At 42.8% G+C, this 27,312-nt stretch overlaps 1 protein-coding gene across 2 annotated transcripts in view; it reads right to left on the reverse strand.

Moving 5' to 3' along the window:
• The window catches only part of Hivep3 (HIVEP zinc finger 3), a 411,053-nt gene extending 387,683 nt beyond the window's left edge, over positions 1–23,370 (reverse strand). The window contains exon 1 of one of the 2 annotated variants that reach the window (XM_040756759.1): positions 23,276–23,370. The gene's annotated coding sequence lies outside the window, so the exon portion shown is untranslated. The remainder of the gene's footprint in view (positions 1–23,275) is intronic. The other variant, XM_005083921.4, reaches the window with a different exon arrangement.
• Between the last annotated feature and the right edge of the window lie 3,942 nt (positions 23,371–27,312).

Here is a 27,312-nt window from a genome sequence, read left to right on the forward strand (position 1 = left end):
GTCAGCACTGAGGCATTAAAAGCAAAGAGGTTGGGGAAATCAAGGCCAGATGAGGATACATAGTGAAACCATCATAAGAGAGAGGGAGCTCTGGTGCAGTGGCAGAGAGCTCAGTTGGTGCACTCAAGACCCTGGGCTGGTACGATAACTCTTCCCGCCAGCCTGGTTCCAGAGCCGCATCAGTCCCAAATGAACATGTAGGATGCTATATTAATTATGAAACTGTTGGCCATTTGCTATGGTTTCTTGTTGGCTAGCTCTAACTTAATTACTAACCCATAACTGCTAATCTGAGTATTTCCACATGGTCTTCTCTTACTGGAGAAAGGGTACAGATCCCTTACTCCTCTCGTGTCCTACTTGGTGACTGACTGTAACTCCGTTTCTCAGAATCCTCCATCTCTCCTAGTCCCACCTATCTTGCTTCCCTATTTGCCAACAGTGCATTATTCATCAACCAATAAGACAAACATATACACAGAAGACCATTCCCCATCACTGGCTCAATCCCCCACACCTCAAAAAAATAAAAACTATGTCCAATTTCATTAAATCATCTATACCAATAGCAGCCTTCCACTTACAGGAAAGGGATTCTCCACTGAAAGGCATCCTAGCAGCGAGGAAGGACAAAAAATGGCACATTTTGATGTGATTGTCAAAAGCAGCTAACCAGAAACAAGTCACATTTGCAAAGCTGGCCAATCTTTAAATGTCAGATGAATTTTACAGCCACCACATTTCTCAAGTCACATATGGCAATAGGTCAGATGAGAAATACATGCTTTGATGAGAAATATATACTAAACAGCTTTTTCCCCAGCTTCCAGCACCACACAGGAAGATGTGCCCAGTTCATGAAATGATTCCATGTCCACTGGTATGATGCCTGTGTCTGAGATGGGTGGCTTTCAGGGAAGAAAACAGGAAACCCCACAGACAAAAGAATTTTGTTTGTTTCAGCAGAGAAGGATCTTCACTTTGGCGCTACTGAGAAGCCAGTACTCTTTCACCAAAGAAACCCAGCATTTCTGAAGAGTAGTAGGTCCTTTCTCCTCCCCAGCTAGAAGACAGATTGAGAAAAGAAAAAGGCACCCCATAAAATTAAGAATGCACAGACCACAGGCAGGGACCAATGGTAAAGGTGGAGAGTTCAGGGATGGAGCAGAGCAAAGGGAGTAACAGGGTGTCAGGGATCCTGCACAAAGACAGAGGAAAGAGGCAGGAAAGGGGTGTAATAACTAGAAATTGCTCCAAGGTCACCACAGTCTGAAATGATGGTGGGTCAGCCAAGTACCAGTTGAGCAGGGTTAACCAGAAACCTTTATTGGCAAAAATATGCGAGCCCAAATAAAAGGATATCAAAGATTTATTAGGAAACACTCACAAATAACACAAGGTAGGGAACCATCATAGTCTTCTGTTCTCCCTAGGGTCCATGGAAGCAGCAATTCAGTCTCCGACCAACAGATGAGACAGCAAGCAACTCCTCCTCATTCCTTATAAGAGATCACATCCACAAACAGGAAGCCATATCCTAAGGCTGGTACCCAAAATCTACTGGCAGAATGAATTCCCACAATACTCCCCCTTTTTGTCTAAATAAGAAGGTTCTAATCCTATCATAAAACTATTTACAATAAGAACAATTATCAAGTATTGTTCACAAGAAAGAAAGGGTAATAACATACACAAAAATGGAACTACAACTAACAAGAATATCAAGCAAGAAACACATACTAAATGTCCAGGCTACAGGTAATTGGCAAAAGACAGATTATTCCAATAGCTGTCCTATCCTAGGAGTCTAAGTCTTGTACCTAAAATACCTTAGCTAAGATTTGAGAGGATAGTAACCATGACTATACAGTCTTCAACCCCATGAAACACCTAAGAAAGAAAATAATATTACTTGAGTAAGCAGGAAGTGTAAGCAAGTGACTTCCAAAAGATGCAAGAAATAACAGAAACATTTGGCTACCTGAACAGTTACCCAAAGTCTCTCTACAATGTTGGGGCAACCAACTTCAGTTATAGGCCTGGAATATCTATCTGACAGACCATTTTCAGAAGCATGACAATTCAAAAGACTGTCCTACCTTGTCGTGGCAAAGTTTGGCAGTCGTTTTTCTTTGTAACCTGCTTGGATAGCGTACTTACTGTCAGCTGTTAAGGCAAGGGCAGTTCTTTAACCAATAGGCCAGTTTTGTCAAGAAGAAAGCAAGTTCCATATGGAGTGTCTCTGATACCCAACATTCTCTCAGGAGTAGATAGGTGCTGCCAGGAGCAGTTGTGTCTTATGTCAACAGAATTCTAAATTTAAAACATTTAAATGTCATATTCTGTAGGTCTTTGAAGTGTTTGAAGATTACCTATCTATGCAAAGTATATCTCTGTGTATCTAGATAACCTAGCTAACATAACTATAATTATGACAAACATGGGTGACTATTAACCTATAATTATTAATAACCTATATAGTTTAAAGACTAAAGCTTCACATAAAAATAGTCTTTAAATAGATGTGCAGCACGAGGACAATGATCTTGAAATTGTAAAAATATATAAAAATATCTTTATCAGAAGTAGAAATGTATAGTGAAATATGACAAAAATATCCTTAATTTGCATCACATACAAAATATCTTAAGCAGAAGTAGAAACATAATACAGTATGACAAAAACAATTTTATATTTGTGTACAAGAACTTGTAAACAGAAATAGGAATGCACACAATAAGACAAATAAAACTTTGAATTTGTATCAATATACAAATTATCTTAGACAGGAATGACAAAACAATTTTGCATATGTGTCAATATACAAGAACCCATATCAATGAAAATTGTCTAAAACTAATTGCTAAAAGAGTTCACAAGTAGATACACTATCTACCTTATTAACCCATCCCATCCATTCCCCCTCCTGAGCTTGGCAGAAGCCCTAGTACAGTCATGCAGAAAGGGTTTCCTCCATTCCAGGTCCAATGATGCCACCCTGCCCTCACATTTCCTCCAGTTTGTGTTAGTGTAACCAACTTCAATGACATCCCTAGGCACTGATGATGCTGTTGTTTCCAGATGATTTCCCAAACTCACTCAAAATCATTAGAATTTATAATTTAAGTCTGGAAACTACCTAACCAACCCTTGAATTAAGGCAGTGTGTCTCAAGTTTAGTACATTGGAAAAAAAGGTTTTCTATTGGCTTTAATTTGAGTTCTTATTTATTCAACATGAACTAACCACATTGCTGGCTGGATTCCCAATAGGTCCTGTCCAGAAAGGTCTGGATTTTCCCTTACCCTGCTTGCATAATATGGCCAAGAAATGGTAAAAAGTTACATATCTGTGACCACCAGGCCTGTGTCTCTCTGCAAAGGTCCATACTGCTGCTGCTGCTGCTGCTGCTGCTGCTGCTGCTGCTGCTACTGGAGACCACACAAGACATAAGCCTGGGAGAAAGTAAGCCTGCCTCTGTGGGTCTGTGCTATGGGGATCTCTGGATGAAATCCCCAGAGCTCATGGCCAATCACAGAGAATTCTAGCCTGCACCACCATCAAAGCAAAAGAGGAAGCCAAACCTGGATTCTCCGTGGAGTAGGGCACTGCTCAGGGCTGGAACTTGGGTATGTGTGGCACAGAGCCTTACTGATGCCTTTCCATCTGTGGTGGTTTGAATAGGAATAGCCCCCATGTGTTTGACTGCTTGGCCCATAGGGAAGTGAGGCCTTGTTGGAGTAGGTGTGGCCTTGTTGGAGGAAGTGTGTCACAGTAGAGGCAGGCTTGAAGGTCTCATACATGCTCAAGCCACACACAGTGTGACAGTTTGCCTCCTGCTGCCAGCAGATCAAGACATGGAACTCTCAGCTCCTTCTCCAGCACCATGTCTGCCTATATGCTGCAATGCACTTCACCATGACAACAATGGACTAAACCTCTGAAACCATAAGCAACCCCAATTTAATGTTTTCCTTTGTAAGAGTTGTTGTGGCCATGGTGTCTCTTTACAGCAACAGAAACCCTAACTAAGACACCATCCCAGGCATCATTCAGTCCTCCCTGACAGAGATGAATACTATGCAAATGAACACCTTTCCTCCAGGTCCATCAACCCAAAGCAAAGTCTAAATCCAGGCCATTTCTTGGTAGTAAATGTCATGGTTTCTGGACTTTACCTAAACAGAGATACCCTGGTTGTTCTGCTCTCTGGCTTTTCAGACCTACCAGGGGTTTGCACAGTCATGATCCATGAGGCAGTCTAGACACAAGGCATGGGCTGCCTCCTCAGAGATCACAAAAAGCAGTGCCTCTTCCTTTCCCCCTAATGAGCTTCTCTCCTCATCAAAGACATCATCATCCCATTGGGAAGGGGTTTATACCCCAGAGGAGGCAAGCTCTTACTCTGCAGGCATCCTATTGTGCCTGTACATTGAGTCCTTTGGGTGTCCCCATAAGGACCAGGTCATGGGAATCTAATGCTAATCATTGATTTCTGAATTCTGCTGTCAGTTGGTCCCTGAGATAGTGAGACGTGGAATGCACTAGCTGCCTGGAGGTGAGAAGGCACAATGAAAGGAAACAGGAGTGAAAAAGCCCAGAGAGTAACTGAAAAGAGCATTGGCTTTGTTCTCCATCTTCCCTGGGCCACCTCTGCGGGTATGGCTGCATGTGTTTTCCTGTCATGTTTTGTCCCTTTTGAACCATTTCCATCTGGCATCCCTAGGAAAAATATCCAATAACGAGATGCTAAATTGCTTGTTGCATGGAGCCTGAAAGAAAGGGCAAAGGGGCTTTGGACTCGTCATGTTGGGTGAGACAGCTATTCAAACAGCAAGTCACATAAGGTGCTGAGATGTAGGGGTGAGCCTCCAATTGTGTTTTTAAATACCTGTGTTTGGATGTGTGTGTGCCTGGGCGGGGGAGGGAGGAAGGAAGGAGAGCAAGAGAGAGAGAGAGAATTTCTGAGAAAAGATTGGAATTTCTGGTTCCAATCTTGAGCCAACATGATGGCTCAGGGAGTGAAAGTGCTTGTAGCACAAGGGTGACTACCTGAGTTAGAACCCCAAAAGCTACATATTCTGACCTAAATATTAATGGTGTTGCTCTTATGTGTCCCACAACACAATCTATACATACACAGTAATAACAAATTTTTTAAAAAATTAAAGCTAGGCATGGTGGTACATTCCTATAGTCCTAATACTCAGGAGATAGGCAGATCTCTCTGAGTTCAGGGCCAGCCTGGTCTACATAGCCAGTTCCAGGCCAACCAAGGCTACATGGTGATACTTTGATTATAAATAAATATTTCAAATTTAAATTGGGATTTCCATGAGTTTTTTTCTTCCACATGCTCCATATTGTTTAAGTTATTTACAGTGGGAAAGCATTTGAATTCTATATAAAAATGAAATGCAGGTACATGCAGATGAGCAGGAGATGAAATCAGGCAGGCAAGAAGCAAGAAAAAGGCACACCTCCATTAGGGATTCGGTCCTTATTGTAGAGTTGGTAAAACACAGACAAAATTAAAGAGTCCTGGTTTAGCATCATCTGGTGATTAAATCAATGCACACATATCATAAAAACATAGCAAGAAAAAAGAATACACAGTGGATATCAGTCATGTGAGTCCTGGAATACACACCTGTGGTCCCAGAACTTGGGACACTGAGGCAGGAGAATGGCAGTTTGAATGACAGGCATGACTGCCTGGTGAGACAGTGAAATAAATAAATAAATAAATAAATAAATAAATAAATAAATAAATGAAATCATCAGTAATGACCCAAGAGATATCTGGTGTTATAGTTACTTTTTGTTGCTGTGATAAAACAACATGACCAAAAGGGAATTAAGGAAGTTTATTTTGCCTTAATTGTTCCAGGGAATGAGTCTATAATAGCAGAGGAGGCATAACAACAGGTGACCTAAGCAGGAAGCTGAGAGGGCACATTTCCAACCACAAACATAAAGCCAAGAGGGTGAACTAGAATGGAGGTGGAGTGATGAACTCCCAACACCTGCCCTCAGTAATGTACTTCTTCCAGAACCTCCTAAAGGCTGTGCTCCCCAAGCAGCTCCACTAACCAGGGACCAAGAGCCCAATACCTGAGTCTATGGAGGATATTTTTCATCAAACCACCACAGACAGCCTGACATTTTGGTATAGTTTCTACTGGTTTTTGATGGGGGAGGTCCTTCTGCATGCTGTGAATGTTTCTCTTATTGGTTGATGAATACATGCTGATTGGCCAGTAGCCAAGCTGGAAGTAAAGGCAGGGCTACCAGACTAGGAGAATGTGAGGAAGAGGAAGGCAGAGAAGAACCACCAGAGAGAGGCCATGTAGCTGCTGAAGGAGCAACATGCCAGAGCATTATGGGTAAGCCACAGCTTCGTGGCAATACATAGATTAATAGAAATGTGCTAATAACTAAGGGAGATCTAGCCAATAAGAAGCCTGAGTCACTGGCCATAGAGTTTATAATTAATATAAGCCTCTGTGTGCTTATTTGGGACTGAAGCATGGTGGGACCAGGCAGAACAGAAACTCTGTCATCAGGTTTTAATACAGAAAATGTAAAAATTTTTAATTATATAAGATGATTTTTGTGGAAATATTTTTTATTTTGTTTTCATTTAATTTGCATTGGTTTTCTACTATATCATTGCAAAAAAATTCAAACATGTAACTTTGAAAGTAGAATTTTTCTTAATCATACCATTGATCTATTGATGATAGTTATAGGTATGTAGTATCCCAAAATTTCCTAATAAATACATAATTCTTTAACTGGGATCACACTACATAAATGTTCACCTGAGCCTCTGAATTTATGAGTTAGACAGATCAACTGTCAACTTTCCACATGGGACAGTTTAGATGGGCTAGACCTAATCTAACAAATCACACAATCACTGTTTTGTTGTTGTTGTTTTTCGAGACAGAGTTTCTCTGTGTTGCCCTGGCTGTCCTGAAACTTGCTCTGTAGACCAGGCTGGCCTCAAACTCAGAGATTTTCTGCCTCTGCCTCCCCAGAGCTGGGACCAAGGACATGCAACACCACTGCTTAGCTTACAATATAGCCAATTTTATTACCACACAAATGATGTAATGGATATTTTGATATACATAAGTGAAAATATATGAACACATGTGTTTGTGTATATAAATACATGTGCAAATGTTTCCTGAAGTAAAATTAGAGTAAATTTAGGATTGTTAGGTCAAACAGAATGCATATTTAAATTTCTAAAGGGTGTTGCCAAGTTCTGGCAAATGCTATAGAAACAAAAATTTCCAACATTATTGTTTGGATCTTGAATATCTTCCAAGGATCTAGCACTTATAGTCTGAGTTCCTGGAGTAACACTAATAAAAGACAGTGGAACCATTAGAAAATGAGGTCTATTGAAAGGTCCCTAGAAGTCATCAAGCATGAGCCCCACCCCTCTGATTTCGAGCCATGAAGCTCTGTCACACTCATCATGATAAGCTGCTTCACCACATGCCCAAAAGCAACAGAGCAAAATAATCATGGACCAAAATCTTCAAAACTGTAAGCCAAGATAACCCTTTCCTCTCCACAGGCTGGTGGGCTCAGGTATTCATTACAGTAATAGAAAGCTGAGCAGTGCAAACGGGACATTAGAACACCCTTCTGCCAAAACAAATCAACAGAAGACAGGAAGGTTTCATTTTGTAGGGGATGCAAGCCATCATGGTGACTGAAATGGGAGCATGAGGCAGCTAATCACATTGTCTCTGAAGTCAAGAAGCAGACAGTGGACAGGAAGTAGAGATGGGCTATGTAGCCTCAAGGCCCACCTCCGGTGAATCACTTCCTCCAGCAAGGTCCCATATCACAAAGGTTGTGCAGCCTTCCAAAACATCCCCACATAAGCCTGTGGAGGACATTTCACATCTAAAACACAACATTCTGGCCCTGAGCACCACAGAGCCCCAGCCATCTCATAACACAACATGCATCCAATCCAAACATTTAAGTTCGCATAGTCTTTCACAGTCCCAATACTGTTCAAAAGCCTAAATGATCAAGCATCAGTCCCATTTCTTGGACCTGTACTGAATATATTTCTTGTTACTATGATAAAATACTTAACAGGAAGCAATTTGAGTTCAGAAAGATTTATTTTGGCTTACAGTCTGAGGGGACGCAGTCTGTCATAGAAAGAAAAGCATGACAGCAGGAGGATGGAGCAGCTGATTACACGGCAGTCATAGTCAGAAGCAGAGGGCAGACAGGTAGTGAGACTAGGCTGTAAAGCCTCCAGACCCCCCATAGTAGTAACCAACTTCTTCAGTGCTCCTCATCCTGACGTTCCTACAACATTCCTATGTAGCATCACCAGCCAGGGACTGACTGTTCAAATAGATGAGCTGATGGTGGACATCTCACATATAAACCAAAGCACTGGGTACCATCAATCTTCTAATATATGATGAACCAACTGGCAGTATATAGTATATTAGTATTTTACTAATATTTTCAGGCTGACATTTATGTTGGTTTTATTACTATTTTAATTTTGCTTTTCAAAGGAAACATTAATTGTATCAGCCTAATTCATAGTTCCAATATTATAAAAATATCTTCCTGTTTAATTGAGAACCTTTCATTTTATGTTTAAATTCCATTGGTTTAAGAACTGAAGGAACTGTACTTTTTAAAATAAAATTGTAGAGTAAAAAAAATAAAAGACATTTACAGAAAGGGCACAAAACATAAACATACAACAGATGAACTTTTACACAATAAACTCCCCACACTATCCAGATCAAGCAAGAGACCATGACCAATGCCCTGTAGGCTCCATTAATTTCTCTTTGCCACCATTATTTCCCCAGTTGACCCTGGTCTAGATCAGTATAACTCAGCAGTGCTTCTTTGGATATCTGGCAGAAATTATATCAGGACAACAAAGTATGACAGTGTAACTGTCCCATGTTCTTAGCAACTCTTAGTATTGTCTGACTTTTTAGTTTTGCCATCTGGTGGGCATGTATACAGAGATATTTCATTGCAGGCTTGATTTGCGTTTATCTGAAAACTAGTACAATAAAATAACTTTTATTTTTAGTAAATTTATTGGCCACTTGAACAGTCCCTGTATAAAAAGTTTAAGGTTTTTGCGCTCCTCTGAGTTATTTAATATTTGTTGATTCTTGGAACTTCTTCATATCTTCTCTTACTCTGTGTGTCCTGCCTTTTCACTTTTAATAGTGTATTTTGTTGATCAGAGGTTTTATCTTATCAAGTTTTCCTTTATAGTTAGTGTGTGTATGTGTACATGTGTTGGGTTGTGTATATATATATATATGTGTGTGTGTATCTGTGTGTATCTTATTTAAGACATGTTTGCCTAAAATTATACAAAAATTCTCATTTCCTTCCAAAAAACCGTATTTTTATTGTTGTTTGTAAGTATACAATGCAACTAGAATAGATTTTTCTGAATAGTTTGAGGGAGATGTGCCATGAGTATCAAATTAAACCAGTATTATTTGTTTGAAATGCATTCTTTGTCTAGCACGTTTCAGTATTACATTTACTGTAAATTGGGTGATTACATAAAGATATCTGTCAATTTTGTTTCATTTGCATAAATGAAATGAGACCCATGCCCCAAAATGTACCTCTTCAACAGATACCAAAAAAATTTTTTTTTTCACTAAAGGAAACAAAGAAGCAATAAACAAAGGGAAAATTCTATCAATTTCTCTACTTCCCCTCAGAAGCCTAAAACCCTGGTCCCAGTCCTTCTGTTTCTCTACAAACACGCTGTTCTCATCAATGATGCCACCTGTGCAAGCCAGCACTATAAGTCAAAGCTCTGAGTCATTCTTCACTGAGGTTCTCCTGTGTGAACTGTGTTAACACACACTATAAGCGTGCATCTTTTTCTCTTGTTAATCTGATTTTTGCTATAGAGATCCATCCCAACAGAGAGGCAAGGAACAAATGCATGCTCCTCGCTCAGTAGGGCCATGTGTCTATCCAATTGTGAGCACTGCACTGGCCTCATTACAACAGCTTTTCAATCAATTTGACACCCCAGAAAATGATTCTCCCAGCTTTCTTACTCTTCATGATCAACTTCATCTCAGCTTTCTCTCACCACACAGATTTTTACAGTCACTCAATCTATGAACATTTTCTTATGTCACTCTCATTACAGAGTAATAGAAATTTCAGCATAGAGATCTTGCCCATCTTTACTTACTTATTCCCATGAATTTGATGGGGTTTTTTAGGCTCTTGTAAATGCTATGTGTTAGATTTCATTTTATTTTTGTCATTATTATGTGTGATTATATAATTGATTCTTTTAAAAATTATTTTTATTTCATGTGTACAGGTGTTTTGCCTGCATGTGTCCACAAGCAAGCAGTGCCTGAACAGGCAAGAAAAGGGTGCTGGGTCCCCCTGGAAGAGTTATAGACAGCTGGGCCACCATGGAGGTGCTGAAAATTAAACCTGGGTCCTCTAGAAGAGCAGTCAGTGCTCGTAACTGATGAGCCATCTCTCCAGCCCCTGTAAGTTAGTTTCTTACTATTATTGCTTTACTTTGTTTTTTAGAAAGTGTCTCGCTGTGCTGCCCAAACTGGCCTTGAAATCTCAAGCACAAGTGGCCTTCTTGTGGCAGCCTCTTGAGCAGTTAGAATTATTAGCATGTGCTACTAAGGCTGGCAAAGTACAAATGGGTGACCTTGCATCCAGATACCTTGCTAAACATACATTAAGTTCAATAACTTATCTATAAATTCTTTTAGATTTTCTATGTATACAATCATGTTTGTCTCTGCAATAAGTTTTCCAATCCCTGGGCCTTCACGTTTTGTCTGGACTTAGGACAGCAACCAAGATTTCAAATGCAATGTTCAAAAAAAATGGAGCTATCAGACATCTCAGAATGAAGAATTTTCAATATTTCAAATTATCACAGGATGCTTATTTTATGAGCCCATTATCAGATTAAGATTCCTTGGTTCAGACAAAATCATGAATAATATTGAATTTCATCAAATCTTTTTATGTCTACTGAGATGATTGTTTTTCCTACTATATTCTATTACTAGAGGAAATTACCTTTATTTGTTTTCAGTGTTAAACTTCTCCTGAATTCCTGAAACTTACCCCCTTGCTTATGATTTACTGTTTTTTATATACTACTGAATTCATTTGGTTATATTTTAAGATTTCTAAATAGAGACCCATGAAAGTTTGATCTTCAGCTTTCTTCTCTTCTTAAAAAAAATGGTGTATGTGTGCACACATACACACACAGGTACCTGAACTGTAGAGAGGAGTGCATAAGAGGGTCCTCCTGGAGCTGTAAGATGCCTGATGTAGAACTGAACTCAGTTCCTCTGTAAAGCAGCAAGCACTCATAACCACTGAGCCATCTCACTGACTCCCTTCAACTTCATTTTGCTGTAATGTTCCTGCCAGGTTTTGGAGTGAGGTTTGTTTGTTTGTTTAAGAGAATGGGCAGTGAAATGCTCCCTCCCCATCTCCCCTCTGAAAGAGTACTCAAGACTGGTGTCGGGCTTTTTTTCCAATGCCTAGATGGCATCATAGGAGATCACCTGCAGTTTATCTGCATATTTGTCTGATGTTAGCTGGGAAGATCTTTGACAATGAAATCAATTCTTTAATATCGCTATTTATTCTTTCTACTTCTTCATATGCTATTTTGTCATAACAGGTTTTTCAAAAAAATTAGTTTACTCCATCTAAATTGACAATTTTCAAATGTGTCAGCCCAAAACACATTTTTTAAATTAAGGGCACATCTTCTGTAAGTCCAGCCAGTTTCCTCAGAACCTTAGATTTTGAATAATAAATCTCTTATAAAAATGATATAATTATCTCAGTCATTCAAAAACCTCATTGGCTCAAACTACAATGCAAGCAATATTCCAGTGGTACAGCATTAAATACGACAGTGTTCTTGCTTCATGGAGTCAACAAAGAAGTGTTCTTAAGGAAGGAGCAGGGCAGGCTGGAGAGTGTGGAAGAAGAAAGGGATGCTGGAAAGTGTGGAAAAAGAAAGGGATGCTGGAGACAGAACAGTTAGACGAGGCCACTTTGGCAAAGTCTAATCTGATCAAAGACTTGAGTGACATAAACCACAAAGAGACAGAAAAAGGAAGCACATAGCCCCCAAGGCAGAGACAGACTCACATTCTAGGAAGAGCAAAGGCAGCAGAGGTGTGACAGCAGCAAAGCAGAGAAGTGAAATAGAAGACAACTTGGAATTCAGGCAGGGTTGGAGTGCAGGGGGTCTTGTAACTACATTAGAGATTTAGGTCATCCCAAGCATATTAGGAGAACACTGACTGTTGTTTTTAAGAAAACAAGCACATTCATTTCCACCAGGAAAATAACATTATCTGATACATGTTTTAAATACTACTTTAACATAAATGTAGAATCAACTGTTTGAGGACATGAAGAGGTCAGTTAGGGAGCTCTAGCAACAGTCCAAGCCAGCACTGCTTGGCTGTGCTAAGAATGGTAAGGAGAAGTGGTCAGATACAGGACTGGTTATTGTGTAAATGTGGGGGTACAGGAAAGAGAAGACTGAAGACTAAGGCCCAGGTCAGGGGGTCTGTATAGCTGGGTAGATGGTGGTGGTGTTTATGAGCCTGAGATCTTGAAACAGAAAGAAGTAGGTCACAGATAGAGGGGATTCAGAACTGGGGGTTTGATAGAGAACAGTTCAGATCGTCCTAGACATTCCAGTGGGAAATCTTACAGGACAGGCTGACAGATAGGTCTTAATATCAAAAGAACAAGGAACATTAGCTATGAAAACTTAAGAGCTATGTTCAAGGAGATAGTTCACAGCACAGACTGGGTACACTCACTTGGAATGAATAAGATATCCAAAACGCAAGTCTTGGGGAGGTTCATTTTTAGAAGCTGGTTAGAAATCCAGAGCAAACCCTGGGGGAGCATCTAAAATGATAGGATGCCCATGTCTATATCAGTCTTTGAATTCTTGGTTCTCCCAATATTTCTGTCTATTCTTGCATCACTTTTGTTTCTTTATTTCTAAATGACATGAAAGGATAACCAGATGTGACCCAAATGATGTCATCTGGACACAGTTCCCTCTGTGGCATGTTCTTTATCCTTGGTCCAAATGACAATGGTGGGTCCATCAGCTAGGAGAACAATGGTTTCTGTTGGGCAGTAAAACCCACAGACACCTAGCAGAATCCTGAACCAACACCACCTGGGTTTAGTTACCTTCCCTGAGGACAAGGTGTTGAAAACTAGGCAGACATTTGTGTTCACACCACTACTGTTCTTTCCCAGATTATTCCAAGATATTTGATCATATTTATTCTTTCTAAAAATATTTTATTTTTAAAGATGTGCATATATGTATATGACTGTGTGGGGGCTTGTGCACATGAATGCAGTGCCTGTGGAGACTAAATGAGGGTGTAAGATCTCCTGGAGCTGGAGTTAAAGGCAGCTGTAAGCCCCACCCCAATATGGCTACTGGGAGTCAAACTTGAGTCCTCTGCAAGATCAGTATGCACTCTTAACCATGGAACCATCACTCTGTCCCTCGTATTTATCCTTAAAAATTCTACTAATCTGTCTCCTCTCACTCTGGTCATACTGCCTGGATCCCTAACACCTTACTCTCCTACAAGCCATGCTTACTTCTTGTGCCTCGCCTGGAATCTCCCGTCCTCTTTCTACTCTCCATGAAGTTACCCTCCTTGAGTGTCCACATCAAGTCTCCCCCACCCACAGTTTTCCAGTGACATTTTAAAGTGTGACCCTGTGCTCCTGTGTATGCTATGCAAAAAGTATTTTCAAGCAGTCCAGAACTGTTTTCTATTTGTCATCATCTTCAGAGTAAACCAGAAATCCCTCTGTGGTGACACTCATGTCCCCTATTTCTATTCAGTCTTCTCAAAACTTACTGGATCCTAAGCCCCTTCCCTGCTGTTTTTTTATTCACTTAGACTGTAAAATATAAAATTTCTTTTTTCCATTTAATTGTTCATCTACATCAACACTAACCCACATATTTAGCTCCTTTAAAAACCCTAAGCATTGGTGTCTGGAATCTCTCAATAAGATTGCCTTCAGCACTGTGGTGGGAAATGTTCCTATCTTTCCTGAAAAGTGTCGTCTCTGCACATAGATTTCTACCTTGTCAGCTATTTCAGTCGTAGATATCGTTCCACTGTGTTGTAGGCTCCACATATGTAAAACGATAATTCTCTTCCCTTAATGTGAACAGAGCAGCAATAAACATGGATGAGTAGGCATCCTATGGTAGGACACAGAGTCCTTTGTGTGTATTCCAAGAATGGCATAGCTGGGTCATATGGTAGTTCTGTTTTTTTGTTTGTTTGGTTTTTTTTGGCTTTTTTTTTTTGGTTTTTTGAGATAGGGTTTCTCTGTGTAGCTTTGAAGCCTATCCTGGCACTCACTCTGTAGACCAGACTAGCCCCGAACTCACAGAGATCTGCCTGCCTCTTCCTCCCAAGTGCTAAGACTAAAGGAGTGTGCCACCACCATCTGGCTATTTTCAGAATTTTAAAAAAGAGCCTCCATACTAATTTCCACAGTGGCCACATCATTTATACCAGAGGTTCTCAACCTTCCTAATGCTGTGACCCTTTAATCCAGTTCCTCATGTTGTGGTGACCCCCAACCATAAAATTATTTTCATTGCTACTTCATAACCATAATTTTGCTACTGTTATCATAATAGAAATATCTGTGTTTTCTGGTGGTCTTAGGTGACCCCTGTGAAAGGGCCATTCAACTCCCCCAAAGGGGTTGCGACCCACAGGCTGAGAACAACTGATTTGCACTTCATGAATGAGTAACAGTTCTCCTTTCTCCCACATCCTCACCAACATTTGTTGTCACATTTACATGATCACAACCATTCTAACCTGGGTGAGAAAGAATCTCAAAGTAATATTAATTTACATTTACCTGATACCTAAGGATGTTAAATATTTAAAAAATATTTCTTGACCATTTGCATTTCTTCTTCAGAGAACTCTTTTCAATCCATTGGCCTATTTGTTGATCCCAAACCATTTTCAACTGCTCCCCATTTGCTGAAGGCATTAATAATCTGCCCAAAACATAAGTTCAAGTTCTTCTTTCTCTATGTATTTATAAGACATAAAGAAGCAGTGGGTCTACTTGTTCCTATCAGTTGTTTGCTTTTTCTATCTTCTCACTATGTACAGGATTTTTATGTCTGATTACTTCTGATTATACAGCTCAGTAGCCCCAGAAAGTTTTAAAAAGAAAGGAAGAAAGGAAAGATACCTTCCTCTAGAGGACAGTGATCATTCATTTTCCCAGGTGTCTAGGCTTCTATACAGTTGGACAAGTTTAAACCACCTTGAAGTCTGTGGAAAAGCTGCCCAGTGACTCCAGGGCACCTTCTTGTCTGCTCATTACCAAGGCAATCTTCTCATCTGTCCCTAGGGAATGGGGTGACATGGTTTCAGCTCCTGATTCATCTTTGTCCTCAAGAGTTCCACTCAAATGCAGTTGGTATCTTTAACTACTGAGTTCATTGTCCTTCAAGACTGGCAAAACCAAAGTCTGTAAGCAGATCCACAACAGTTCTGAGGGCAAAATTAACTGGACTATGCTTGTGTGCACCCAGCTCCCTAAGTCCCCACTCTACTCCAAGCTTCGGCCTAGTTGCTCCTCTTCATCTTCTCGGCTTGCTGGTGCTTTCATCAAACCATTTTTTGGTTTTAATAGTGCATGCAGCATTTTAATATTTTCATTGGAGCTTTGATTCAAACAGGCCAGCCTACCTCCATCAGAACCATAAGTCTCCTATTTGTTTTCTTCGTTGTTACTGAACAAACTGTTCTCCCACCCAGCCATGGTGTTAGGATGAGGTTCCTCCTGGCATGCCAGTGCCCAGGATACTTCCAGATGAGCTGCCTCTGAGCCCAAAGGCTCTCCTTTTCTCCTCCACCACAAATGCAGTACTTCCTACAAACATGGTGGCATGTCTCTGCCACTCTTTATACAGAGGGTTTCTTCCTCAAGCTCTCTGTATCCTCAGTTCTCAGTGTTGCAAGCAATGGGATAAAGCTTTTCATGTCAGAGCGTACTCTCTACCTCAGCAAATACAACTCTCCTGCTGCTTTCCAAGATCTAGTGCTGCTGAGGTCGGGCACCATCTCTGCAGTCTTTAGACTCCAACTCAAATACAAACAAGCCTCCAGTAGCTCTCTGCCACAGCTGAGAGAAGGTGTCATTTGTGTCAGGGTGGCCCCACTCAGACACCTTGAGAGTCCTGGCAGATAGTGCAAATGGGTGAAGAGGGTAGGGTGGAAAATGCAGCTACTTGGAAGACCTGGTCACACCCAAAGACAGCAGCTGCTAAATGCTGCTGCAAAGGACTGTGGGCCTGGTGCTTTGAGAAAGGCCGTGGCTCCCACTTTCACATTTTACATGATGGCAACTAATTCAATTTTGCAAGAAAAACTATATCAACTGAATAAAGCACATCTGCTGACCAAACCTGACTCAGTTCTACCCCTGTGCAACTTCTGTTTTATATGGTCAGCTCTAAAATAGTACACAGGCAATTTACCACACTCGAAAGCAGTATTTCCCAGGGACCTCTTTCATTACTTCAGTAAACCATAACCCTCAGTCCCCCTTCACAGCACTTGCCTCAATCTCGCCCACCAACCTGTCAGTCTCCCACCAACTTGAGCTGTGAAGGAGATATGGGCTGAGTGGAAATCACCTGGGCTTTATAGTCAAAGCATGTAGTACATCCAATGCTACCCCCTGAGCCTTCTCAAAGCCTCCTCAGTTTGCCCATCTATAAAATGGGAATACTCATTCCCACCTAGAAGACATCTAAAGGATAGAGTCAGTATAAGTAAAGAGGTTGGCATGTGACCCTGGCACAGACTAGACACTAAAAACTCAGCAGATAATGAGCCACTTTCCCCCAGAAAGACATGAACCGCTAACAATCACATGACACAGAGTGTTCATGGCAACCTAATGCCACCTGACCCTCTGTGGAATAAGGAGAGGATAAATGCATTCAGTAAACAGAGTAAGAACGGGGAACACAGCTCTGCAGAGACCCAGGTCTACATGCCAATATAGTTGCTCATGAACTTGGTCTAGGAGGTCAAGGTGTGTAGAAACCCATGCTAATTAAAATTCATAGACATTAATTAAATGATTATTCAAGAACTCTCTCAACTCTTAAAGCCATTTTTACATGTAGATTACAACACAACACTGGGTCAAGTAAAGGCATGCCAAGACCCTGATGGCCTAGGTCAATGACTCTTCCCGTTAGAGAGACTCTGCTGGGAACAGAAAGCTTGAAAGCAAGGTAAACTGCAGAGCTGGCTGTCGCTGTGTGGAGTGGGCTACTGAGGCTGCAGAAGGAGGCCTTCCTCTGCTGCCAGATGCCAGGATGGAGTGACTGTCACAAAGGGCCTCTCAGACTATGAAGTGTCTGCCTCTCTAGCTTATGCTTCTAGAGAGCAGCTGCTCTGTGGAAAGCCATCAGATGGGAGCCAGAGGCTATCCTCAACACTCAGCACTCTCCACTCATGCATGCTAGAGTGAAACAGGAAGGAGACCATATCTATGCTGTCTCCAGAAACATAAGCCTCTGTGGCTAGATCCTGACATGGGATTCTTCCAGGAGAGCATTCCAGGTAAGCTTCTCTAGCCAGGGGGTTCAAAAGAAATAAACTGTCTCTGACAACCTGTGCTCACTCACCAGGAAGAGCTAGGCTCCACCCCGTAGCCCCATGCCTAATTTACCATATACTGACTCTATTCTTATTACAGGCAGGCCCTCATGGCTCTTCTAACTGTGGCATGCCCATCATGGGTTTTTTCTAGGAAGACTGAAGAATCTAAAACTACTTATCTCCTTGACTGCCCAAGCTGGAGACCACCAGATTTTTACTCTATGTCCACATTTAAGAAAAAGTGGGGCAGTGGTGGTAAAAAAAATCTAGGGACATGGCTCAAGGGGACAGCTTGTCTTTTATGTACAAGGCCCATGGTTTGATTCCTCAACACTAGGAAGGGGGGGCAGTCAGAGCTGGTATAAAGATCACAATTAGGAAGTGATGGTCATTGAAGATGAACAGTATACAGACAGGGTTTACACTATTTTCTCAGTTTTTATATCTGTTTAACATTGTCTGTAATTAAAAGGGGAGTGTGAAAGGGAAGTGGAGAAAGGACAAGTGCAACCTAAAAACAAAACAATGCTGCTGGCTGTCTTCTTGGGGCAATCTGGAATGTTCACAGGCCTTCAGATCCGTGGCCTTCTAGAAGGTCATGCATTGCCAAACAGAGATTGTATCTTCGAAGCACCACACTCAGTGTCCTCAACAAGACACCTTTTGAAAAATGCCCTAAACTTTAAAAGATCATTCTGGTAGGGCCCAGCTGCCCTTCTCAGTATATAAACCGTCTTCTCCACAAATCATCCCTCCAGCCTCTTGCCACTACAAGGACCTCTACTTCCTGTTCCAAACTACTGAGTTGAGCAATCGAGCTTTTGAGAGAGCTCCCCAGTGGCAGCCAGCAGCTCACTTAGCTGGGTCTCTTTCTGGATGTCAGATATGACACTCCAAAGAGAGAAAGGAACACTTGGTTTTCTTCCCCTTCCTCTTCCCTTAACCTCAAGTTGTTCCTGGTGAGAATTTGCATAATCACACATCGTGAAGTTTTCTATCTTTCAGACTATGACATGTTGGGCTGCATGGTTCTTTGTGGTGGGAAAGACATGGTGCTGTGTCAGCACCATGAATGGTCAGCAGCATCTCTGGTCTCTACCCACTAACTGCTAGGAAGCATATAGACCATCCCTGGCTGTAACAATCAACCATGTCTCTAGGTATTACCAAATTGGGGGGGGTGGCAGAGATCAGAAGTTGTTGAGAAACATCAGCCTAACAGATTGAAAAAGGAAGACCAAAGTTTGTGCAGAGAGAGAGGAAAGAGGAAAAGAAGGAGAGGACGGAGTGGGGGAATTGAAAGGGAGATTTATACAGTTTGCTCCCACATAATTGGACAATATTTTTCAACCAACAAATTTATAAATATGAAGATTTAAGAAATGCTGCATTCTAAGCCAAAAGTATGTAAAGCACCAAGAGAAAAGTGAACTCAGCATTCCCTACTGTATCCTCTCTGTCTTTGCGGTTTCCTGTGCAAATCTCATTTGCTTCCCCCACATTATCCTGTTTTCCAGTCAGTGTGGTCATTCAAACATCTCACCCAGCCTCTCAGAGCACCACACAATCTGAGTTTCAACTGGAAAGACAAACTCCCGGCGGCTTTCCCAGCGTACCCCATGATGCACACTGGCTCTTCAGCACAGGGTTAACAGGTCACTGGAGGATAGAGCCCCCCACAAGAGCATTCTCCAACCAAATCAGAAGAAAGGAATTGCCAATGTGTTCTAATGGTTCCACTTCAAAACAGGCATATCTGGACTCTCTCTGGGCAATAACATCAAAATAATAGCCTTTTACACCCCAGGCTCTTCACACCTACTTCCTCCATCATTAAATGGGGGAGTGAGACCGCTGCTCTGGTTCAGGGCCTACCCTCTACCACCTCCACACCTTAGAGGCTAGAATAACCAGCGTCAACTTAGCCAAGAAGTACAACAGCCAGCCAACATCAGACCCAGCAGCCCCCATGGGGGATACCGAGGTTTCTTCATGCACAGAGGGAGTTTCCCACTCAAGCTAAATGGTACCCTCCTTCATGTGGAGAAAGAAAACCTATTTTTTGTAGAGGCTTTTCACTAGCCTCATTCACATAACTTTGGGGATACACATGCAAAATGACTTCTTGGACTTGTCAACGCCATCCCATAGGCTCTGGCAAGCCTTTGTCCTCTCATATTCCTAGGAGATGCTGACTGTCTAATGGTATGGGTAGCCAGCTGCTGTGTGCATGGCTTGTCAACTGGAGTCTATTTCCTCCTGGGTCCATCCTATGCCATCGCCTGCCTCAGCCTAGATTACCTCATCCTGGATTCTAGCCTTGGCTTCCTAATGTCTCCCTGGCTTACTATCTCTCTTTTAATCCCCTTTTTATTTACATTGATGACAGACTGTCTTTCAAGAGCACAAACCACAATTTCCCACCCCTATCACTGGATATAGACAGACAGACAGACAGACCATTCTTTTGTGACACTAGAAATTGAGCTTGGTGCCTCATGCATGCTAGGCAACAGTCTTATCACTAAGCTATATTCCCAACCCATAGTCCTATATCCTCTGATGCATAGATTTCTGAAGCCCAGAAATGTTCAAGCAGGATATAATGGGGGCCAAACAAGAATGCTAAACTCAATGGATTTGGATGGGGGTTGCATAAGCATGTGTATGGGCACAGGTGTGGCCACGCATGCATGTATGGACATCTGAGGTTGGTGTCTGGTATATTTATCACTGCCGACCTAATTTTTTGAGATACAGTTCTCACTGGAACTCACCATATCAGCTAGCCCCAGGAAGCCCCAGGATCCACCTGTCTAAACTCCAGTGGTACTAAGATTACAGACTCATGCCACATATCCTGTTTTTATGGGAGTGCTGGGCATCTGAACTCAGGTCTTCATGTTTGTACAGCATTTACTTTACCCACTAAGCCATCTCCCCAGCTCCCTAAATTACTTTTACCACATCCTCCCACGCCTATATACCATAATTCTAGGAACCCATTGGCCTACAATTTAGGTCCTGCCATCATGTGTCTCCTGCAAAATGATGCCAATGCCAAGGGTTCCTCACAGATGCCCCTTACACAGAACTACACATGCTATCCCAATTTCACAGAATCACCTCTTTTCTGGCTTTTATCATCATAATCATAATCATTGTTATTGTTGTTATTATTATTACAAAAGTAACAGTGTAGGCCAGTGTGATGGCTCTAAGGCAGTTGCCACTGAGCCTGATGACCTAAGTTCAATGCCTAGGAGCCATATGGTGGAAGGAGAGAACCTTGGCCCTTCTTTCTGTACCCCCCTCACTCAATAAATAAGTGTAATTTGTAAAACTTAACAATGTTTGAACAAGGCTCATCTTTAATCCACTGTATAGTCTTCCAGTTCTCATCCCTCACACATGTACATATTAACTATTCCCACTGTATCTTATGGTGTGCTCAAGGGAGGGGACACAACTCTTCTGTGCACTAACTCATCTCTCCAGCTCCCAGGATTAAAGGTAGCTGGCTCATCTGAGGCCTAACTGCTGTCCCATTGGTGAAGAGATGGAAGGAAGGAGGATGATGTTTTGTCATCAAATCACAGAATTCTGGTGGCAAAATGGAGAGTGGCCTAAGAACCCCAGTGCTTGTGTGACACCATGCAGCGCCCACCTCCCCCCTGCGGTGCAGAATGTAACACTGTGTGAACAGCAAGCAGAAATCAATACCTGTGGGAAGAGGAGTCTGCAGAGGCAGGACCACACACACACACTGGTTAAGGTGGTGGATTCTGAACTCAGGCTGCCAATGCTACAATCTGTTGTTTCATTGTCCCACCTGAGTTAAACAACTGGGTTTCAGGCTCCTTGTCTGAAATGTGGGGGTGATAGTTGAACCTTCTCAGTAGGGAAATCATGGGGATTAAACAGAACCCCTGTAAAGCACTCAGAGCAGCACCAGGTAGTTTTTACTAATAAAATATGCTATAAACACCGTTTCACCCATTTAAATGTATTTTTTAAATCTTCGTTTTGATGTAGGTCAGCAAAGCAAAGCCAAACACTATTAGCTCAGAGTCTTGCCCAAAAAGATATCAGTGTGGAATATAGAACTTAGAACTTGTGATTTTTGTCCAAAAAAAAATCAAGTTTCATAGTGGCTGATACCATTTCTACTGAGACAAACAACTTCAGAAAGTCCTCAGAGATCAAAACCACTGTAACACCTATTGCACCAAATATTAAAAAGAAAAATAACTTATGCCCCCTAGCAGTAATTATCTAAGTAACGTGGGTTGCAAATCTGTTAGAGAGTTTTTGCTGTGACAATATTTCTAGTAAATTGCTGCTTCTAACACAAAGTCCTGGTGTTGCAAGGCTGGCATACTAATAGAAAGGTTATTATAGAAACACTATTAAAATGAATTAGGTATTATTAAAGATTCGGCACTACAACAGCGCCTGATTACAGAGGATTTCAAGGTCCACTGCTTAATGGGCAGATGAAAGTGCTAATTAAGCCTTTTTGAGAGGATGTCCCTAGGCGGGTCTGTAAGACTACAGGTAACAAGAGGTCTTCAGACTGAAAGGGGAACCAGTCGTGCCTACCCATGTGGATACAACCCTCCTGGGAAGATGGAGAGGCAGGAGAAAGAGCATGGGTTTTCTGCTCAGAAGGGGTAACCTGGAAGCTGACACAGAGACAAACTTACTTGAACCTCTGTTTTTCCCTTAACTGCTTCCTCGGCGTCCATTTCCCCCTCTGCGTATGTTTAGAAAACTGGAGAACCTTCTTTAGACCTTAGAGCCTCCATACCTAGGGACAGCCTTGCACTGAGTACCTAAGCCTCGGGTGCAACCAGAAAACGTCGGGCTGTCCTTAGCCGAAACATCTCTCACAGCCAGTAGCTCTTAGTGGATTTTAAGGAGTTGCTAAAGGCACTGGCCATCGTATCAGGGTCTATTTTGCTTTTCCCACCTTGTTAATTAACTAATAAGGCCTGGCAAGACACCTCACAAACATGAGGTGTTAGGAAAACGCTAAGTAAATTCGCCCACCGCGTCTAAATGTCAGCGCTAAATTACGAGGGGGCAGAGCATGGAGACCCGCGCCCCGCAGCAGCCTCGGACCTCGCGCGGCTCTCAGCAGGACTTCTGGACCCGAGCCACGCGGGCCACCCAGGCCACGGCCGCGCTGCCCAAGGCGCATCCCCGCGGCTCAGCAGCTCGCTCCCCGCGACGCTCGGATGTCAACAAACTTTCCCCGCCCGGGGTTGTGCCGGGACTCTAACTGCCCGCCAGCGCACCGTGGGGACAGGTGTGAGACCAAAGCCCCCACCCCGCATCCCTGCTACCCTGCGGACAGTCAGGGTCGCAGGGGCGCCGTGGGGGAGGGGAGGCCGTGGGCCCGCCCCCTGGGCGGCGCGGCGCTGACATGGCCCGAGGACGCGGACAGCGGTCCCCAGGGACGCGATGGCGCTACAGCGCAGCGGCCTTACCTGTGCTGGGCTGAGGCGGCCCCGGAGGCCCGGCGTGCGAGCAGCAGCGGCGGCGGGCGCCGACTGACAGCCCCAGGACCCGCCTCCAGCCCGCAACCACGCCCCCTCTGGGGCCACGCCTCCCGGTCCGCGACCGGGGTCAAGCACGGTCCACAGCTCCGAGGGCGGGGACACTCGCTTTCGATTGGTCTGAGGGACGCTGGCCCCACCTACTCCCCGCCTCCTCGCTGGGGGTTGGGAAGCCGCGCTTGCGCGGAAGCTCAGACTGGTGCATACACCAGTGCTGGTGGTCCTGTAGCTGAGCGCTGGGTGCCTCTCATCTTCCTCAGCTAGGTTGGTTTTGAGCCCTGAACTACCCGGAGGAGCAGTGCAGGAGTCTGCATGAAGAGACCTGACCAGAGGAGACCCTAAACGAGTCAGGCGGAGGGGCCCAGCTCCACACTCGGATCCGCTCCTAGGTCTGCAAGTGTCCCGGTAAAGCAAGGTTAGAGTGATAGGATCCTGCCAATCAGAGTGAGAGACGCTGAAGGAAATAGCCTTGCTCGCTCGCAGCACCTCCCCAGGCTCCCTAGCTCAGTGTGTAAACAAGATCATGTGACTCCCTACAAAATCAATAGATACCCAGCAATTCTCTCCTAGTTAGATGTTCAAGAGAATCAAACACTTAGACGCAGATGTTCCCAGCAGCACGGTAACAAGAGAAGGGGAAACGAAGAACTGTCGGTTGATGGGTGGCCGTTAAGCACATTTTGTTTTCTTCATGCAATGAGCTAGTGTTTGGCAATAAAAAGGAATGATGTTCTGACGCATGGTAAAACACGGATGAACTTTAAACGCATGCCAGACACAAAAGATTCTACTGGGTATGGTTCTATTTGTGTGGAACGTCCAAAACAGGCAAATTCATAGAAATAGGAAACAGACTAGAGTTTTCCAGGGCCGGAGAAGGGGAGATTTAGAAGGGACTACTAAATAGGTAGAGTTTTCTTCATTATGGTTCAGAACTTAATAAACACGCCCTGGGTTGAAGGCCTGGTCTCCAGCTCATGGGGATATTGAAAATAGATGCCGCTTTCAGTGAGCGGGAGTTGTAGAAGAAAGTAAAGGTCTCTGGGGACTTGCCCCTAAAGTGTATAGACTTTAAGAATGAGGGACTTGCCTGTGCCCCTCATTCTTAATCTCCCTGCCCACCATGATCCAAGTAGTTTTGTTTCCCATGCACTCTCAAGTAGTGTTGTTTGGCCTCATGACAGGCCCAAGCCATGAGCCAAAAGAAAATTTTCTCTTTTAAGCTGTTTATCTCAAGTGTTTAGTCAGCAGTAGAAAGGTCTTGGTTATTTTTCTGTTGACTGTGATAAGACACTGTGACCAAGGAAGCTTATAGAAGAAAGAATTTATTGGGGGCTTATGGTTTCAGAGGGTGAGTCCATGACCATCATGGCTGGGAATATGACAGCAGGTAGGCAAATATCTTGATCCACAAGAACCAGATAGAGAGAGCTAATTGGGAATGGTTGAGCTTTCGAAACCTCAAAGCTTGCCACCAGTGACATACCACTTCCAATAAGTTAACACCTCCTAATCCTTCCCAAAGGGTCCCACCAACTGTGAACCTAGTATTCAGCCTAAGAAGCAGTTCTCATTCAAGCCATCACACTGACTAACACAGATTGTTGGTAATGAGGAATGGGGTTTGGTGTGGTTCAGAAGACATTGGAATTATTGTGAAAGAGTTGGGAATGTTTCAGGGAGCAGGCGTGGGAAAAGCCTAGAATATTGTCATCAGTGGAACTTAATAGGAAATTATGGTGGAAACTCAAGAGACCACCATGCTATCAGGGATGGAGACAGTAAAGGCGTGCTTATGAGGTTCAGGTGGGAGTGAGGACTCTGTTAGGAGCTAGACTAGAAGCCATTCATGTTGCCCTCTGGCAGAACTTGTCTGCATTTTGTTCATGTCCTTAGACTTTATGGAATAGACTAGTTTATCTGATAGAAGAAGCTTAAGGTGGCAAAGCATTCAGACAGTGGCATGGCTATTGCTGGCTGATTTGCTGTGCTAGTCAGCTTTGCAGTGAGAATTGGGATTAGAAAGCAAAACAGATGGATTTGGAAAAGCATACAACATTTCCAGAAAAAGAGCATGTATAACCAAAAGAGCTGCTGTTGCTGGAGAGAGTACCATTTAAAAGAAGCCAAGGAGCTGTTGAGATGGCCCAGTTGGTAAGGTGTTTGGCTTGCATACTCAAGGACCTAAATTCAATCCCCAGAACCCATGTAAGAAAGCCGAGCACAGTCGTACACACTTGTAACCACAGCACAAGAGAGGCAGAGACAAATGGATCCATGGGGCTCACAGAGCAACAAGCCTCATCTACTTGCCAAGCTCTGGGCTAGTGAAAGCCCTGTCTCTAAAATGGGTGTGGATAGTTTCTGGCAAGCAGTACTTGAGGTGTGCCTGGGCATCACAGGCATCACAGTAGAGCTGACCCTATGGATTGGGGAGCAAGTGAACCTTGCCAAGAACAGGAACACGGGAGACCTAACCCCACCCCTCTGCCATTTGGTGGCATGGGCATGGGAGAGACACCCCTCCCATCAACACCTGAGCAGGTGATAGAGGCCCATTGACTTTGCAATGAACACTTGCAAGTACAGATACATGGATAAAAAAATAGAAAATATTCTCTGAGATCATCTCAGGAATCAAATCAGTCAGACCCCATCTATTTGAGAAGAGAGCCCTGAGTCTTGTCCACTCAAGGCCACTTGGCAAACTACTTCACAGAGTTGGGGATTCATTGCTCTGTGCTCAGCCTTCTGGTCACCTACAGGCTGCTAAAGCCACAGTCCAAAGTGCCTGGAACAAGAGTTGCAGTAATGAATGGCCATGTGGGTGCTGAGAATTAAATTAAACCAAAGTCCTCTGTAAGAACAGCAAGTACTATTAACTACTGAGCTATCTCTCCAACCCTCCCGCATATAGTTCTTTTAGATTTATTTATTTTTATTTTATGCATTTGAGAGTTTAGCTAGATGTGTATATGAGCACTGTGTGTGACGTTACAGGCAGGTGGATGCTGGAAACAGAACCCATGACCCACATGGCTTTATTGTTATTCACCTCACCTCAAATTTCAAGAATTAGGCCTGACTGTCTTGAAGCCATTTAAAAACTCTTAAAACTTGTTTTATCTTATGTGTATGAGTGAGTGCTTTGCCTATATGTATTTATGTGTACTGTGTGTGCGCCTACAGAGGTCAGAAGATGTCATCAGTTTCCCTGGAACTAGAGTTATAATTGGTTATGAACCACCATGTGGGTGCTGGGAATCAAACCTAGGTCCTCTGTAAAAGCAATAATTGCTCTTATCCCCAGAGCCATCTTTCCAGTCTCAATCTTAAAAAGCAATTTTTGAGTTAATTATTTTTAATTTTATAGTTTTAGGACTTTGTTATGCTATTTTCATATGTATGTGTCATTGCATATTTGCCACTCATTACTTCTCTCTTGCTCTGCATTCTACCCTTAATGGTCCCTCTTATGACTTCAGGCCAGATAGATAGATAGATGGATGGATGGATGGATGGATGGATGGACGGACGGACGGACGGACGGAACGGACGGACGGACGGACGGACGGGTGGGTGGATGTGATAAGTAAAAAGATAATAAACACATTATATACTAGGTAGAAAATAGATGCTAGGTAGATGATATAAACAGATAATAGATGATAGACACATAGATAATTATCAAAGATATATTATAGATAGGTAGATAAACAAATGATAGCTAGATAGATTTTAATCTACATTCTGCACAGAGACAGCTTGCAATGTTACAAGTGTTTGTCTCCACAATTGCCTTCCCTTATTGCCCCATCACTCCTTCTAGACACTTTTTCCCTCTACAAAGTTCCCTTTCTACTTTCATGTTGCATACACAGAAAGTACCAATATATTAAATAATGAGGGAAATGTGACATATGGCTTTATGAGTCTGACTTAGTTCACTTAATGTGATGATCTCCAGG

Source organism: Mesocricetus auratus, unplaced genomic scaffold (assembly GCF_017639785.1).
Source record: "Mesocricetus auratus isolate SY011 unplaced genomic scaffold, BCM_Maur_2.0 Super-Scaffold_100014, whole genome shotgun sequence".
Lineage (NCBI taxonomy): Eukaryota > Metazoa > Chordata > Mammalia > Rodentia > Cricetidae > Mesocricetus > Mesocricetus auratus.